This window comes from Corvus cornix, chromosome 1, assembly GCF_000738735.6.
Source record: "Corvus cornix cornix isolate S_Up_H32 chromosome 1, ASM73873v5, whole genome shotgun sequence".
NCBI classification, from domain to species: Eukaryota; Metazoa; Chordata; class Aves; order Passeriformes; family Corvidae; genus Corvus; species Corvus cornix.
The window spans coordinates 82,414,197-82,433,212 of record NC_046332.1 but is presented as its reverse complement, the minus strand read 5'-3'; the positions used below and the strand labels follow the sequence as shown (position 1 = coordinate 82,433,212).

The window sequence follows — 19,016 nt, the reverse complement described above, 5'->3', positions numbered from 1 at the left end:
GTCAGGAGAAATTCATTCAGACCAAATGAGATCTTCTCTGAATTTATAGTGCATACTTCAAATGAGAAGATCAACATTCATTTAATTAATGCCCCCTGCCCTGCTCCCAAGTCATACCCCTTTAGTGTGCATTAGTCCATCAAATGATGTTTCATGAATTGTCAGGTAAGAGAATGCATATTAAATTGAGCAAGAATGAATGGATTTAGGGTTTAGGGTGAAAAGGCTGATGGACTTGGCAAGAAATTTACTTAGGTAAAGTCAGGTGGATTGGCAGTAAGCAGAAACATATTTTATTTTTTGGCAGGAAAGCTGTTATGCTCAGGGAATATCATATATCTTGTTGACTGAGGTGGAAAATTTTGGAGAGATCCTCTTGTAAAATTTCTGGAATTCTATCACAGCCTTTGTCAAGATGTAAATAATTCAGTATTGCAAAGTCATCTGGAGAACAGTCAGGAAAAGAAAGCAGGGATTTTTTGACGTTGATGCTTCTCTTATATTCAGAAAAAACTAGTTCCTTGATCCCTTTTATATAAGCACAGGGACTGTGCCAGCCAATGAGATGCTGGTTTTAATCCATAAAACAAAATGCTATGCAAGTTAGAAAGAAGTCTGAGTCATTAATCCCTATAAAACAAAACAAACCAAAAGAAACCAAAACAAAAAATGAAATTAAAAAAAAAAAAAAGAGAAAAAGAAAATGAGAAAATGAAAAAGAAAAAGAAAAAGAAAATGAAAATGGGAAAGAGAAACAGAGAAAGAGAAAGAAAGAGAAAGAGGAAAACCAAGCATTTGACTTATTGAAATGACCTCACATTGTCTTCACCTTTCATTTATCTCTTCAATATTGAACAGAATCATTAAATCATTTCTTCAGTTTGTTCTTTTCTCACTTTTGTTTGAAAACAATTTTTCAAGGAGTTTTTAGTAGTGTAATTATTAAAGTAGAAAGAGTTTCATCACTGTGAAACCCTAATATGATTCAGTTTTGTACAGCTTCTAACCCTATATTATATATGGGTGCAATTGGGCATCAAGGCTAACTTCTGTGAATGAATTATTGCACAGTAAGGCTTGTTTAAATTAGATGTGATTTGGGGTTTCACTTGATAACTCTAATGGAGATATATAACATACTTCTATCTTTAATGATTTTAACTTTTTGTTCATTTAATTGTGGAGAGACTGATTTTTCTAGAATGCTTACTATTTATTTGCCATTTGATTAACCTATTGTTAGGACATTTGTTGTTCAACACAACTGTATTTAATGTCAATCTTCAACTTGTGTAGATATGGGTGATGTAACATATATCTGTGTGATGCATACTTCCTACTCTGAGCAGGTATTTAATGTCCTTTATGCCCAAAACCAGATGAGATCGTCTGATAAGAATAGTCTAAATATCCTCTCCGCGAGTTATATGTGCATATGTACATCTTTATTTATAAGTAGTTATAGGGACCTGTTCACTAGTGGCCTGTGTGTATCTTTCCATCTGCATGTTTGTAGGTGTGTGAACAGTGGTATATGATTTATGAGCATTATTTATTTCTCTGAAAGAAGTGTACATAGCAGCATATAACTTTACCCACATGTGCTACATACAAAGGAAAAGTTACATCCTCCTTTTGTTTATGAAAATTCTTACTATTTAGTGGAAATTGAGTTTCAGAATCGAATAAAGAGCATTGATGGCATTAAATGGGAAAATTCTTATTTGTAAATACAAAGAAATCTCTAGTTAATCACAGCAATGATTTTTAAGCTCATTTTACAGAAGCTATGAAATATTTAGGGTATGTACTGCATCAGTTTTGAGAATCATTCCATTTTTCTATCTTTAAAATAATTTTTCATGTATATTTGGTATAGGTCTGGGACATGGTCTTTCACAGCTTTTTTTCCCCAGGCTTCAGTTAATGAAAAAACAAAAACAACTTCTTGATGTAAGCCTTAAAAATGTTGGTTTAGTGACAAACCTGGCCAGAAATGCTCAGTTAGACTATTTTTTCTGTAACAAAATGTGTTTTATATGCAAACCTGAAACCTTTAGAATCTTTTCATGTAATCGTCTTTTCCCTTTTTTTTTTTGATTTATTTTTAAGAATAGTAGATTTTCATTTTCTAGTCATATCTGACACAGTAAATGAAATGAAATATAATTTGACTGTGCCTGCTGTGCCGCAGTCATATTTCTTCCTGATTGCAATGATTTCAGTCTTGTGATGCACCAAAATGCTGTCTAGTCAACTTCATTTTCTTCAAAGAGAATACAATGTTGTGAAACCATTAGACACATAAACTTCAGAAAATTAGTTGGGAATTCAGTTTTGTTTGGAGTCTGCTAAGCAGAAAAAAGATTGTTCATGGTGATATTTTCCAAACTCTGCTATGAACAAAAAAGTGTACAAGTTTCCTAAACAGGTCAAATTTAAATTGCAAGCAAGCGAGCAATTTGTTATGATGTGAAATGCACAAACATAAGTCTTGTGAATGATAAATGCTGAACTACATTTTCTTCTTAATAGCCCAACATCAGTATATTGGTTTAAAAAAAACCCTGCTTCAGTTCTGAGAACCAAATATATTTATTTTAGTACAAACTAAATAGCTTTTAAAAGTATCTTCTGTCTTTCATAATTGCCATGGAAGTCCTGTGAAATATTCTTGGAAATGAAAAAAGGAGTAACTGAATGAAATGGCCTGAAACTTAAAATTAAAAACCATTATTTTCAGATTTCATCTTTTACTTTATTCCCTCTTTTTCAGTCCCTAGTCCAGGAAATAGAACTTCTATGGATTTCCTGGGTTGCAGACTCTCAAATCTATAATGCTGCTTTAAATTTAGGGTTGTATTTTCTTTCTCTTGAAAGAAAAAGCCCCAAATCTATAAACATGCTGTTAGCTCTGTTATATCTCTCACAATGAAGGCCTCACCTGAAAATACCTCTATCTTTTCTATGATTCAGTAAAATAATTAAATATCAATATTTATAGAATGCTACATTGTTTAAACAGGTGTAGTTTCACTGAAGGAAAACTGACATATGTAGCACTAACTTTTCAAAATAAAATATTTGAAAACTATGACTATATGTCTTATGGTTTTACTGCTATTCTTTACAAGCCTTACAGTAACACATGGCTCACTGAGGAGATGCTGAACTGGACTGACAGCTCCTATCCAACACACCTTTACATCCATCTGTTTCTAGATAAATTCTTATTTTCATGTTTGATGTTTAGGAAGTGAACAAAAATAAGGCTGAAAAAACAGAGAAGTACTTTATTCTTTTATAAACAGCTATTACAAGAAGTGTCATAATACAGGCTTAGAGCTGCATCTTTTCCTGTATTCAATTGTTGAGTGGAAATCTGGGGATTTCTGGGGAAAACACATCAGGTGCAGTGAAGAGAGAGGTAAATATTGTTTTAACTCATATACTGAAAAAAGTGAAAATACGACTGAAGTCAAATTTGGTCCCACTAGGATGTGTTGCTTCATGACACATTTCTTCTATATCAGCTTTTCCTGCCTGGATCTGTTTCTGCAAGACCTTGCACACATGAGTGCTCTTGCTAAACATGACAGGATGGCTGGAAGACTTGGTAGACCTGGAGCCAATACATGTCATAAATCCCCAGCACCGCAGTGAAACCAGCTGGGTGTCAGGGGACATCGGTAGTTCAGACCTTAAAGCCTCCTTCAGTGTTGCTTTCATACTGTTTTACGTGGTTTAAATTGTATTCTGTCACCCTTAAACCCCATGAACATTGCTTTCCTCTTTACCTACTTCAGTTTTCTTGCTCTGTCTCCTTTCTTTGTTTGGGGGAATAAAAAATAGAAAAACTACCTTGAGTACAGTATCTGATACTATATATATATAGCAAATAAGGCAGTAAAGGAAACTGTAATTTCTGTGTATTTAATGGGCTACCCTGTGCTAGGAAGTCTGAAGGGCTTTATCTCAAGCCTTTCCCAGCATGGTTATAATATAATTGTTTGGCAGTGCATGCTCAGTGAGCATGGTCACTGTAATACACTCTGCCACGGCTCGTTTGGGTGTTGGTAGTAAGGATCAAAGATAATACCATGGTGTAATTGTTACAGAAATTTAAAGAGATTATAAATAGAAGTCAATATTGATATCATTTCATCCATTATTAATATGGATGGGAATAGCCCCTACCCAGAAAGTGGATGTGTGAGGTCAGGTCTCTGGCTCAAGATTCTCAATGAAAGGTCCCAAGGAGTCTAATAGTAAAGAAATGGAAAGAAAAAAAACAAGTCCCTAAAAACCATGAACAAAGCATGTGATTTTTTGGGGGATAGGATGAATTCAGAAGACTTGAGTTATATCAGATATAAAATATTGAATTGTTCTCTGATTTTGCTATCAGATTAGTATTTGATTAATCTCATGCTCAGTAACATCTTACATTAGAATGTCAAGGGGAGACAGCAATTATGTGTAATAATACTAAACAGCATCTGGGGAGAAGAGATACTTAATTTTCCAAATTGTCTAGTGCAACAGAATGACAAAAAAAGTATTTCTAATTAGCATTTCTTTTTCATTTAATCTTTTCCATTTTTTTAATACTTTAGAAGAGGTAGTCTTGTGTCATGTTAACTTCAGTGTTAACTTTGTTTGTTTCTTCTGTGTTGATCAGAACATCTGTTTAAAATCTCTCTTTACTCTGTAGGTGACAGTGATTTTGCAGTACCAACAATGCAGGAGGAAATGAACTTGCCCATTCATATTGCCAGACTCTGATATTCTTTTATTCTTTCCTTTTTCATGTGTCATGCTGTTGCAACATTAGTAATTTTATAGCAATTAGCTGAGAATGTGTCTAACATACCATTTACCCCATCATGAACCACACCTTGTTGTGCTGGGATCAAAATTTTAGCTAACAAAATATTTTAGAACCAGGAAAAGCAAGTAGCATCACAAAGAGTTTTTGTTTAAACACTTCTGTAATTTGAGAACATCCTGTTGCCGGAAGAAAAATCTTTCTGTGCTAACTTTTAGAGACATTTCACTTTTCTCCATCCCCCATACAGGGAGTGAAATTCACAAGTCTTTTTTTTCTCCATGAGATGTTCTACAAATGTTTTCAGAACAGGTTTCTTAATGCAGTCACTTTGGGGAATATTGGCAGAAAAGCATATGTACAAATATAGAATAATTAGAGGCAGAGTGTGAAACCAATTCAAACTCTTTTTTAGAGACAATTAATTATTCAATTTTTACATTGCACAGAACTTTCTTCTGCCACGCTTGCTGAAAAGCATTTTACATTGTGGTTTTGTATGGTTATGCATAACCCTAGCATTTGCACACCCTTCTGGAAAACACAGTGGTAGACTTTTGGAGACAAAATATCTCCTGTTTTCAGGAGAGAGTCATGGCTGCGTGAGTTGGGGGGGTTTTTGCACATTTTTATTTATTTTTTAAAAAAAACTGACATTAATTGCATGAATGTCTTTGCATTATTCCTCAAGCATTTTTCCTTCCTGTATATGGTCAGTAACCCAAAAGACACATCTTTTCCAGGGAAAAAAGTAATGGTCGTATCTTACATGAACTAATGCAAAAGTGAAATCTCAATCACATTAAGTAATTTGTTGTTTCCATATTTGTTCAGTGCTAAAAGCGAAAGAGTAGGAGAGGCTTAAAATTACTGTCATGTTTTTACCTCAATTCCACTCCCTGAGACAAGGCCATAGATGATGCTATTTTTGTTAGAGCTGCACCTTTGGTCTAATCTGAACACTGGTGACTAGAAATCATGAATTTAGGGCAACAGCAACAGCAGAACAGGGGAAAAAACAAAACAAAACGAAAAACCCACCACAAAACCAAAAAAATCTGTATGAATAATTCACGTGTTCACTGTTCATCGTATGCAGAATCTGACTTTTAATAATGAGGGAATAATATAGTTGTGGACTTGTTTGAGTCAGTTTAAGGTAGGAGAACTGTAACACTTTTTCTCACTTCACTGACTTCCATCCATAATGTGATCATAAACTCACTGTCATTATTGTAGGCTGTCGATTTTTATGGAGGACAGGGGAAGTATTTTGTATAAAATCGGTGGTGGAAGTTCTCCTCTTCCACTGTGACTTTTTTTTTTTTGGTTGGAATCTCCCTTTTTGAGCATTTTTCTTTCCTGATTGCTGCTGTCATTTCAGTCATTTATTTACATTATTTTTCTCTTACATCTCTTCCCTTGAACAGAAAATTAGACTTTTCAAAATTTCTTGTGACTAGGTGAGATCCATTGGTATATTTTATTTCCCTTTCCCTTCCCTTCTCCAGAAAATTATTCTCTGTGCACCTTAATCTTTGCATCTCTTATGGTGAGAAGAAGAGTTAATAACTTACAAGTCAATGGGAAAAATAAAGTCTAAGTATGTTAACAAAACAAGAATGTGGTCCTTTATTTTCTACATCACCATTCATGAAATTGTAGAATAATTTAAGGGCATCACACCAGTGGCAGTTTTATAGATTGTGTAGTATTTTGCTTTGTCCATAGTGAATTCTGATCCTACTGAAATGTTTTTACTATTCAACTGTGCATGTATGCAGTGAGGGCAGAAGTGAAGAATTATGTTTTCTACTTCACAGTCCCTTTGAAATAATTTGCCACTTTGCATTAACAAGATGGGGGCAGCATGCAGAATTGCTTTCATTTTCTTTACACATTGGCCATACAGTTTAAAACAGTGTATATCTATAAATGGAGAAAAAATAACACTTTGATACGAGTATGGTAATCTTTGATCCATTTATATATGCACTGCATAAACAGCTTTTAAATATGCTATTATAATATGCAAGAGTCTATTTCTGTCTGTGATATTCCTGTGAGAATATCACAGATATTCCTGTGAGAGGGAAAGACGATCGGCTGCAAGGTGCAGTTGAGTGGGAGAAACAGTCTTGCAAATTACTGTGGGTAATGAGGAGGTGAGAACCATGTTCTTGTTGGTTAAGAATAACCTCCAAAAAGCACTCTTGAGTGTTTTGGCAGCAGTTGAAGCAATTGTCTCAGCTTTCCAGAGGTCTGGCAGGGCCAGCAGTAGAATTATGGATGTCTATGCCTATAGTCAGCTCCTCTCAGTCTGTTGCCCATGTTGTAATTCATAGGTTAGACCTGAGTCAGCATTCATTAGCACATTGTATGAAATTATGGAGTGTTAGTATCCAAGCTGGACTGGTCTTTTGCTCCATGAGACTACTTTTCTTCATGACAACTTTTGCTGAAATATAACTTGAATCCCAGTTGAAATTATCTTTCAATGTATGCACGTCTTGTTGAACTGCTGCATTCCTAGTGAGGTGAGGCACAGTTCACAAATGTCCATTACACACCCTGTTTTACACAGTGTTTTTAATATGGAAGTCTGGTTCTCCAAGCTTAGCTGCTATGACCACAACTCAAAAAGATTTTGGGTTTCTCCAAAAACTCACCTTGGGCCATAGCATGTTTTATGGACAACCACTTAGTCCAGATTTGTTCATGATATTCCAGGGAAAAGATGTCATCTAGTATGGAGTCCGTGTAATTTCCCATTTCATCATTCTTTCAACAGTTTTGGGGGTACATAAATAAATAATCAATCCATTTTCCTTGCAGCTATTGTCTATATACCTGTAAAATGCTGAATATACCTCATATGCAATAGAAACATTACTGAAGAATGTTCTGTTTCAGAGGGCACTCTGTCAGAATTTAGTCAGTTTATGCAGGGAGCAGATTTAAGTTATACTAATGTCAATGCAGAGGAGCTACAAACTTGTGTCAGCACTGGTACTGGTTTTAACCCTAAAAAGATACTAGTTACAAACCATGGTTTGAGATGATTGTAAGAATGGCATTTACAATATATAAGGTAAGAATATCCATACTGCAATATTGCTCAATCTTTGCTGTTTTTACGTCAATTCTGACTCATGAACCCATTCCAATGCTGCAGTCTTGCCATATTGCATCTTATTATATCAAGTGCCAAGAGCAATAACATAAAACCTTTGTTTTTCTTACATGCTCCATTTAATCTCTAAAAGCAGGACTCAGCTCAGTGGAGTGTGCACATATACCAGCATTATACCACTCCTATTCTAGAACCACAGCAGCCTTTGCTCATAAATTTCTAGACCACAGCAATGCACAAGTGAAGCATGTAGGTGAAAACTGTGAGAAGTTTAGTATCTAGTAAATCTAGCAGTCAGTTTCTGTAGCATTTGCAGTAAACCTCTTCTAGATGGCTGTATATTAAAGCCACATGCTCTAAAGAGATTTAGCCTTGTCTTGGCACCAGCTGAAAGAATAGGATATAATGTGTGCAGAACTTTATATTGCATGTCAGTAAGCTGATTCATTTCTTATTAGTTCTGGGTGAGTGTATGTGGGGGAGGAAGTAAAAGGGAGGGTGCACTTAGTTCTAAGAATATAAATTTTAAAAAAGTCAAACTGTAAACATGGTATTTGAGTATAAATATAGAGTGTCATATTTTCAATGACACTCTTACAGTAATTAGCACTTTTTGAAAGTGTATTATTTGCCTCCAGAAGGGGAAAATATGGCTTTACTGGAGCTGCATGTAAACAGCTTCAAGTGCAAGTTGACATGATTTTTCCAAGTAAAAAAATCTAGAATAGACTGAGACCCAACAGTACTTGACACAGAAAAACTACTGTTGATGCATACATAATACATTTCAAGAAAGCTAAGAAATCCAGTGAAAAGCTAGCTAAGACAGGACTATGGGTTGCCTAACATTAGAAAATTACAGTGCAGTGAGCTAGACTCTCCTGAAAATGGTCATTTCAGAGGAGCAGACACATAGAAGAGGTAATGGATGACTTCCCAATGTACATGCCTGCTTTGGATGTAGCTCAAGTAAAATGTACATCACTCCAAATGACCATCATATCTGTTTTCCATCCATTGCTAATATCTTCTGGTAAACAAAGTATATTTTTTTTGTTATAGAAGCTCACTTTTTCAACACTTTGTATACCAACCTTATAAAACTAATCTCTTTCAAACATCTTTCTTCCCATGTCCCAATTTGCATTACCGGTGGAAGTTTAATATAATGATCTTCATGTGCTAGCAAGAAGGATCTTGCAAAATGGGAATACAGGATAACTGTCACTCACAACTGAGTAGAATTAAAGGCAATACTCATGCTTCACGGTACCTGGAGTAACATGTGGCTGTCAGGAAGAAGAACCTAATGTATTTGTTAAATTATTTATTTTTAAACTTAGCCCCAAGTCCCATGTGTAGTTTTAAATTATTGTACTTGTTTATTTGCTTTTACTTTTACAATGGTAAGCACAAGTTGCTATGGCATATAAGATTATGTGTGATTTTCATTTGTGGTCTCAAAGCAGTAGCCTGTCTTCAGTGTGCATTTGCATGTTGTTAAGATTTCTTCTGAGTGAGCTTAATAAGTCATCTACCAACTTTTCTTGACAAAGAAAATCCACTCTCAGCATCTCCAGTTTTACCCATTGTTGGTTGACATGGTAGGCATGAGGAAGGCTGGAAGAAATGGAAACTGTAAAAATACTGGAGTAATAAGAAAAAGCTTCATTTTTTTTTCAAATATCATCAAGTCTGAGGTAAAAATTAAAACCAGGCAGAGTAGAGTTGGTGCCTGTCATTTAGGTTTTTCAGTCTTATAGAGACAGTTTCTAGTTTCCCATCTGCATGTGCTCACTGTAATTGAAGCGCTGTTCAACATTTACATCCAATAATAAAATGTGATCCTAGCAACCTCATAAAGAAAAACTCCCTGCCCTTTCCTCAATCCTGTTTTATAAGTCAGGCATTCTTTAGATCACCAGAATGCTGTAAAGGAGAGAAGCTGTATGACTTGCCTTTCTAGAAAAAAAGAACAAACCAAAACCCTTAGATATTTGTATAACTGTGCCTCCTAAGATAAATTTCCAGGATGGGTTTTCTGTGAATTCATTATCTGCCTTGTAGCCTTACAAGTTAAAAAAATGAATTGACATTGATGAAGATCTTGCAAAGAATAAAGTAGTTGAGGTTTAAAAGAAAAAAATAGGTTAAGTTTTGTGATGGGTGACAATTGATCACTAAAACTATACAGGAAACAAAGATGAGAGGAGAGAAAAATTTACTCAATAATCCTGTTGAAAGTGTAAGGGAAAGAGATAAAATTTCCTTAAAGGAAGAAAAAAAAAATATTTCTCCAACAAAGTAGGTGATGTTGGAGGCCTGTTTGTCTCAGGAAGCTTTCACTTACACTTTTCTGTTATAAAACTTTTTTCCACTTGAGGACTATATATTCGTGTTTATCAATGTTCCTAAAATGGCAGAGGAGTATATATTTTTTTCATTTACTCTATTAAAAAAAAATATTAGTATAAAAATGGGGTCATTATCAAGACAGCTAAAGAGAATAAAATTTTAGCATGTCATTCAGTAAAAAAAATATGCAAGCTTACAGTAACTTCAGTATTTTAATTATTTCGTGCTGTGCCTATCCAGGCTCAACAGTTCATTGCCTCATTTGATTTTGACCACAAGGGTAAAAAATTCAGTGTTTATTGTCAAACCAGATACTGTGGTGTGAGAAAGATAGAAGGGGAGTTGCAGAAAAGAAGCTGAAAAGAGAGCAAAACCAGAAATCCGTTAAAAATAGTTGAGACGAAGTGTCTCTGTTCTTGAAGATGATGTACTGTACTTTCTGTTATACAATACAAAGGAAAGTGATTATAGCAAATTGGCTGTAAAAACACAGACCAGTAACATTTTGTTCTTGTTTTCTTGTGGGATAAAATGTATTGCGGGCTCTGGGGACTTGAAAGGAAGTACGTTCGGGGAGGTCTGCAGGAAGACGTGGTTGAGAGATGAGTTTCCAACTTGCTAAAGAAAATATAAAATGAGCAAACCTAAAAATAGAAATGTGAAGAAACGAGGAAGATGCACAACGGGAGAACCAAAGACAATGCACAACCAGTTAAGCTTCTTTCAGAATAAAAGAACAAGAAATAGTATCAGATTGGGATGATTATTCAAATACATGTCTTTGCTCACATTTTTATTCTTCACATTACTAAGTGTGTTTCTTCTTCTCTTTTTGTAGAAATTTTTAGGAATAAAGTGTATGTTCCATTTTTAGGGTCTCTATATCTGGCAATGCAAAAGAAACATGAAATGTCAATAGATTCCTTTGTTATACTGAAGTTGCTGAAAGAAATAAATTTTGAAAGTAACTGATGAGATAGAAAATTAGTTATCATCTCCCCTTTAACTGATGGGAAAAAAAAAAAAGAAATGGGTATTGGCTCTCATTTTAGGGCAGAGAGCAACCTTAACTTAAAAATTATGTTAGAATTTTAAAGAATAATGCCGCTAAAGCTACCAAATGCACAACTTCACACAGAGTCACATACAGTCCCCTGTAATCCTGGCCTATCTGTATAAAGATACATGACATCAAGTCCTTCACAATCTGCATTAAAAAAAAAAAAATACTGTGAAACATTAGTTAAACTTTTTATTGTCTTTTGACTTAAAGCCTTTGGTTTTGCAGAAAAGGACATAGGGGTCCTGTGAGATACCAAACTGTACATGTGCCAGCAAAATGCCCTTGCTGTAAAGAAGACTAATGGTGTCTTAGGCTGTTTTACACTAAGTGTTGCCAGCAAGTCAAGGGAGGTGATTTTTCCCCTCTGGTCAGCCATGGTGAGGCCGCACCTGCAGTGTGTGTCCAGTTTTGGGTGCCCAGTACAAGTGACAGACATAATGGAGAAAGTCCAGTGAAGACTCTCTGAGGTGATTAAGGTCTGGAGCAGGAGCACCTCTCCTATGAGGAAAGGCTGAGACAGGTGGCACTCTTCAGCCTGGGAAGTGAAGGCTCAGGGGGATGTTAGTAATGTATATAAATACTTGAAAGGGAGGTGCAAAGAGGACAGACCCGGGCTCTTTCAGTGGTGCCCAGTGGCAGGACTAGAGCCAGTGGCAAAAACTGAAACACAGGCAGTTCCCTGGGAACATCAGAAAGCATTTTTTCACTGTGGGTGTGACTGAGCACTGGCACAGGCTGCACAGAAAGGTTGTGGAATCTCTATCCTTGGAGATAATTCAAAAGCCAGCTGAAAGTGATTCTGGCCAACTCGCTCTGGGTGGCTGGGCTGGAACAGGAGGGTGGGACCACATAACCTCCAGAGCTCCCTTTCAACCTCAATCATTTTGCAATTCTGTGATTCTTCAGTTAGTTGATAAGATGAAGGTAATTCTTAATGTTTTGGTTCAACCGCAAATATGTTTTCAAGGTGCTTGTTGAAATATTTTTTTTCCTCATTCTCTTCAAGGAATTCCTTCTTTGAGTCTCAGAATAACACCTTCTTCCTTTTAGCTGTCACAAGTCCCTGGTACTCTATATTGTATGGACAGCATTGCAACAAACTGCTACAAATTCAAAATCAATTTTTAAATTTAAAAAAAAAAGCTACAATAGCAAAATTGCAAAACTTCTTGGATTATAAATATGCCAAATATTTCATATTCACCAACGTTTCAAATCAATAATTTGTAGCTCAAATCAAGTTTATTCTCTGTAGCACAATTAATCAGTGATAAGTTTGCTCCATCATAACAGAAAAGTGAATACAGTGAAATACTGCACAAATTCAAAGCTACAGAAACACATGTATATTAAATATACATGACTGAAATACTATGCATGTTGTGCCAAAGTTGAAAGAACTTTTTTTCAATTAATTTTCTTGCCAGTTCTGCTGAAATACAGAATTTGCCTTTTAATCTGCAGAAAAATTCACGCTAAAGCCCACGTTTATCTTTCTTGAAAAAGTAAAAGCTGACTTTTCCAAGTATGAAATTGTTTGTCATTCAAATTAATAACTCAAAGCATATAGCTAAGGCTCTATTTAATTTGAGCTGACAAAGAGGAAACAGAAGTAAAATTATTGCAATATAGAAACAGCAGAAAGATACATATTGTATGAATAACTTCTTCAAATATCTGTCTATTTTAAAAGGAAATTTATCCAGTAAGGAACATGGGTTTCTTGTCTTAAAAGCTCCAAGTTATTGAACAAGGGGAAGCTATCAACAATACAATTACTCTTACATAATAATAGTTAGATAATAGATAATAAAAAGTCTTCTCAAGGTTGGTGAAATTACGTTTATCATAATGAAATCACATTATTTTTATCAATTTATATTTCAAATATACAGGTTTTCTTTTTGCTTTTGAATGCCGTCAACCTTCTACAGTAAGCATCTGTGGTTTCTTTTGGGTGGCTAGTATAAAAAATAATTGTTAATATAAATTTAAAGGGTTGACATTTTAATAAATTATATGGAGTTAGGAAGAAGTGTCCATATTCCTATTGTTTCAAGCCTGTGAATCTGAACAGGTCCTTAATTGTTTGTGCTTAATTTGGACATTAAAAACCACCAACCAACCCAGACAATTTTTTCATGTTTTTTATAATGTTAGACACAAGTGGTGGAGGTCTAGTAATAAACAAATTGAATGAGCTTACCTCATATAACCATACAAATGCTGGATCCTCTAGTTTCACTGCCCTGTCAAAGCAGGACACTTCCAGACACTGTGCCACCTCCTTGTGATTTTGTCTATTTGAGTCTTGGAAAGATTAAAATTTCACAATGTCTGTTCCAGCTATACACTGTTGTACTAGTGAAGAAGCTCTTCCTAAAATGTGGTTTGACTATTGTGCTTTCTAATACTGCATGCTCTTGTTTATGTCTCTGCTGCTCGAGTAGGCTGTTGTGACTATCTCCTGAACTCTTGGTCAGAATAAATGAGCTCTTGATTTCTCCTCTTAGGTCTTCTTACTATCTTTCTAACCCTTCCCTGAACTCAGATCTTTTTTGGACAGCCTTCTTGAGCTTTGATGGCCCAGAACTCAACATTGTACGTATTGCTCAACTAAGTTGCATCTTGACTTTGAACACTTAGGCTGACTTGAAGGAGAATATTTTATGTAGATCCAGGTCATACAGTTTTAACCAAATGTGTAACAGATGTGAAAGTCTGAGGTGAAATGAACATTTTCCAAGTGCTTTGTACAGTGATATTTAAAAGAAGCCAGATACTTTTCCATGTGAATGATTTAGGTAGACAAATTCAAAACTTATGGGGCCTGTGATGTGCTGTCCTTAAGTACTGATAAGTGACTCAATTTGGAAGTGCATTTTCATACATATTTTAGCTAAAGTACCTCTGAATTTTCATACAGGATAATTAAACACTGCATGCCAGAATCATGAAAGAAAAGTGTTATTATTAGCCTTTTTAGAATTATTTCAAAGCATATTTCATCTTAACCGTGTACTTTAATAGTTTAGGTAAACATTAGGTTTCTTTTCATCCTTATTTTTAGCTAGTGTATTGCTTGTGTGACCGTGAGAGAGTGCTTGCTTTGATTTCTCACAAGGCTGATTTCAAGCCATGTTACTAGAATTCATTTCTCAGAGTTTGCCCATAGACTGCTGAGATAATATGGCTTTATGTGTATGCCATCAAAATTACATTAAAAAGTAAGATGGAGGAAGGAAGAGACCAGAACACACTTTTGTGATTTTTTTTCAACATCCATACATGAAATCTCTGGTGATCTACCAATATTCTTACTTCAACATTTTTCTACTGAACTGAAAGTGAGAATCCAACATATGCTAAAGAAGTTGAAGAAGTAGTGTTTTTATTGAACTTAACCAGTTAATTCAGAACACGAAGAAGTTGTGTAAGGACTTTGCATAGAGAACATGTTCACATTCCTACTTGCTTCAGCTACATTTTACTGATGCAAGCAATACCATGCATTGCTGATTAGGTTCTATATTTGATATCATGCCCACTTTTATTCACATTACCAAACCAGAATGTGTGTGCTGAGTCTTAAACAGTGAGTCATTGCTGCCTTGAACTTAGCTGCCTTGCAAGTCCTGAGATTGCCTTAAAGGCTACAGTAGATAGTCTAAATTGGGTCACACATAATCTCTCTTGATTTGAAGAACTTGGGTAGGGGTATTCAGTAAGTTTGATTGGCATCAATAACTTGACTAGCACAAAAGGACTTGGGGAATATATTATCATGTTTGGGAAACTTTGCTATCTAAAGAAAAGTTGAGGGGAATTTGCAATAGATTGTTTCATCAAAACAAGTAGTACATAATTTTGCCCCAAAATAATTGTTATATCTTGAATACTGAGCCTAGGAAGGCCTGGGGCAAAGGAAAAAGTCTATTTTCAGGAAAATTCATCCAACAGTATGATTTTGCTGTTGCTACTAGTGGTATCAACTATTTTTAATGGGTGATGTTACTTTGCTATCTGAAAAAATACTTCTGGAGCGATATTCAGTTCTTAGGCCAAAGTCTCTCATTCACTCTCCCTACAAGATACAGATGGAGAGAGAAACATTGTATTTTATGCAAGAAAGCATCAAGAAGAAATCATTTCCGTGACCATCTGCTATATGCATTACAAATGGTAAATATGAATAAAATATATAAATTCAGAGAATATGACAAAAGTCTATCTCAAGTGGTAGGCTGTAGATCAATCATTTTGGTTTTGTATCTTCTAGAAGAATATGGTAAGGAGCCGTGTTGTGGTTTCACCCCAGCCAGCAGCCAAGCTCCATGCAGCTGCTCCCTTACTCCTCCACCAGCAGGATCAGGAAGAGAATCAGAAGAGTAAATGCTAGAAGACTCATGGGTTGAGATAAAAACTGTTTAATAGGGCAAGCAAAAGCCATTCACACAAGCAAAGCAAAAGAAGGATTTAATTCTCTGCTTTCCATGGGCAGGCAGGGGTTCAGCCACCTCCAGGAGAGCAGGGCCCCATCAGGTGCAACAGTGACTTGGGAAGACTAACACCACCATTCCAATAATTCTCCCCTTCCTCCTTCTTTCCCACACTTTATATACTGAGCATGATGCCATATGGTCAGGAGCACTCCTTTGGTCAGTTGGTGTCACCTGTCCTGGCTGTGTCTCCTCCCAACCTCTGATGTACCCCCAACTTCCTCACCAGCATGGCAGTGCAAAAAGCAGAAAAGGCCTTGGCTCTGTGTAAACCTTGCTCAGAAGTGACAAAAACATCTCTCTATTGTCAACTCTGTGTTCAGCACAAAACCAAACCATAGTCCCATACTAGACGCTGTGAAGAAAATTACCCCAGCTGAAACCAACACAAGCCTTTACCACACATCCTTGGTGCTGCTTGAAAGTTCTTTAAAGGGTAGTTACTAGTCATCAGCTTCATCTTTAAATCCATTTTCAGCATCTGCCTTGGAGATGCTCTTTGCCCTTCTGTGTTCTCTGAAGTAGCCAGGCAGAGCGCATGATCCTGCTCCTTACTGGTGAAGACTTCTCCTGGCTTCAGAAGTAAGTTCTGTCTGTATTCAGCAAGCAGCATCTAATATAAAAATTTGTACCTACTAAATAGAAAAAAGATTAAAAAGTGAAACTGTGGGATTTGATTGTCTAAAAAATTTGTTATTTGTTTTAATTTACAGGACTCTTCATGTGCCGATTCTGTATCTGTCAGCAAACATTCTCCTGTAAGCCACTGTCGCTTGCTGTCACTAGAGAGTCGCTGGACATAAGGCTGCTTGAGCAGTTTGAAAGAAAAAACATGAGGCGACAACTGTTCTTTGTAAAGCTCAGTAAAACAGAGAAAGCCTTGAAGCAGAAACCTCTGTTTCTCAAGTTATTTTCCTCCGTCAGCATCTGCACAGTTTATCTCAAGCAGAGGTTTGTGTTACTTCCAATTTTCTGAGACAAGCAGGTGTTATACATAGATGCTTAGAGGATGTACACAAAGGAGAACATACCCTGCCTGCCATAATGGACTTGAACTGATGAGAAAAGGACATCAAAATTCAACTTGCAGAGAAGAAGAAAAGCCAGTTCCAAACCCTGGAGCAATTACGTGACTTTCTTCCAATTTATACTCACATCTTCTTATCAAAATTTATCTCTGCAAGGGATTACTGAAAGAATATCTATGAGAATGAAGCTTTCAGAGGAATATCTCAGGTCAGTGAAGAAACAGTCAAACACAATGAATTATCATTCAAGTTAACTTCATGTTTTTACCTATGAATTTTGGGGGTCAGGGGTTTTAGCTAGTTTGGAAAAAAATTGAAAAAAAACCCAATTTTTTTTATCAGCATACATTGCATATTCCAAGGGGAATGATATTTGTTGGCCAATCTTATGAGGACTGCTGCAAGTATGTCTCATAGTTGACTCCTTTAAAAAAAAAGGAAATAGCATGGAATTCATGATCAGGATTGATGTAATTTTGCACATTTTATTCTGATAGTCCTTTTGTAATGTTATTTCAAAAAGCATAATAAAAGTTTTCTTTTTATTTAATTATGACTTCTACGAGTCCCTTTCTTTCAGTAACTCAAAATTTTCCCTTAGCTGCTCTTTTTCATATTCTTCTTTCAAACTCTCCTAAGGTATCCCAACAGCAAAATACCTCTATTTAAAGCACAATGAATATCAAATAGCAGATAGAAATTAGCAAGCACAGGCTAAACCCTAATGAAACTATTGGGAAGGCATATATATCATAGAGTTAATTAATTGTATAATAAATATGTGTGTTTATATACATGTGTGTGTGCAGTGAGAGAGAGAGAGAAATTTTGCATGTTGATCTGTTGGAAGGCAGAGATAGGAAAGAAGGAAGATTCAGAAGAATCTCTCAGTATCATATGTAAATTCTTTTATCTTCAAACCTCCACCCTAGTGATAAGGCCTCTTAGGGAAAAAAAAATGTACAAGGCAGAAATTTGCTTCAAAGCTTCTTACCAGAGTCTGAACAGCCATAATGGTGCTAGTAGACAAAGTCAATCTCATTTACCTCGTGTGACAGGATGGTTACATAGAGAAAACAGATAACATTTTCCTGTGTTGAGGTGGGGTTTTCATTTTTGTTTGTTCTGTCTGTACCAGTGTTAGAGAACCTAAGATATGTACTTTACATGATAATAAAAAAAAAAGGTACAAAATATAGCCTTACTCCTTTTACAACTAACAAAACTCCTATTTTGCTTTCCTTCTCATGTAAATGTGATATAAAGTATCAGTGGTGAGAAGAAGCTCTTACTACACTAGTATCCATAAAATTCAAGATGCTTAATTGAATGCTGTCCCTCTAATAAAAACCACAAAAGAAATTGCTGTGAACTTCTGCTTTTTCTACAAAGCCCCTTTTTTAATCTGTTGTCTTTGTCTGAAATTTGAAAGTTAAAAGTCAGTAGGGTACAGATGTATTCTAAGGGAATATAAATCCAGGAAAATATTGTCTTTGCAAACAAACCATTATGCTACCAAAAAAAAAAAAAAAGTAGGACATGGAAATCCTTATGAGTTTATGTTTATTATTTTATTTGGGGAATAGTAAACACTTTATGCTGAAAGCTCAGGATAAAAACCAAACTAATCTTTTAGATGTAAAAATGTTAAGAGAATATTTAAAGTACTTAGAAGGAGGTGAATTTCCTCTTAATGGAGTTTACTTTAGAGATAAATGCTGACTTTCTAAGAGTCACACTTAAAATTACTGCAGCTGGGAAGACTGCAAATATACTTCAAAATTCATGGATCGATAAAGGAATTCCCAACCTGACAAGCTGCAGTTCTGCAAGGAGGCAGAGCATCACTTTTGCGCTGCTGAGGCACGAAGCATGAAGGACCAACGGTGTAAAACAGTAGTTTGTTTTTCCACTGATAAGAAATGCAAAAAGTCAATAGACAGGATAGCACAGCATACCACACTGGTACTGTGGAAGAAATAAAGCAGAGATGAAAAAAGGTGGGAAGTGTGTAACAGAACAACCAGAGCAGAGATGCGAGTTTTGAGACTTATGAACAACTAATCAATAGCAACAGATGGACTCAGATGTGTCAGAAACATAAAAAGTC

The 19,016-nt window shown here is 35.6% G+C and overlaps 1 protein-coding gene and 1 long non-coding RNA gene across 2 annotated transcripts in view; both read left to right on the top strand.

The window, feature by feature from the left end:
* FAM155A (family with sequence similarity 155 member A) overlaps window positions 1-19,016 on the top strand; it is a 439,215-nt gene that overhangs the window by 147,015 nt on the left and 273,184 nt on the right.
* Window positions 12,090-17,462, top strand: LOC109143888. The gene is made up of 2 exons (XR_002044283.3): window positions 12,090-16,460; window positions 16,592-17,462. It is a non-coding gene; the product is annotated as an uncharacterized LOC109143888 (long non-coding RNA).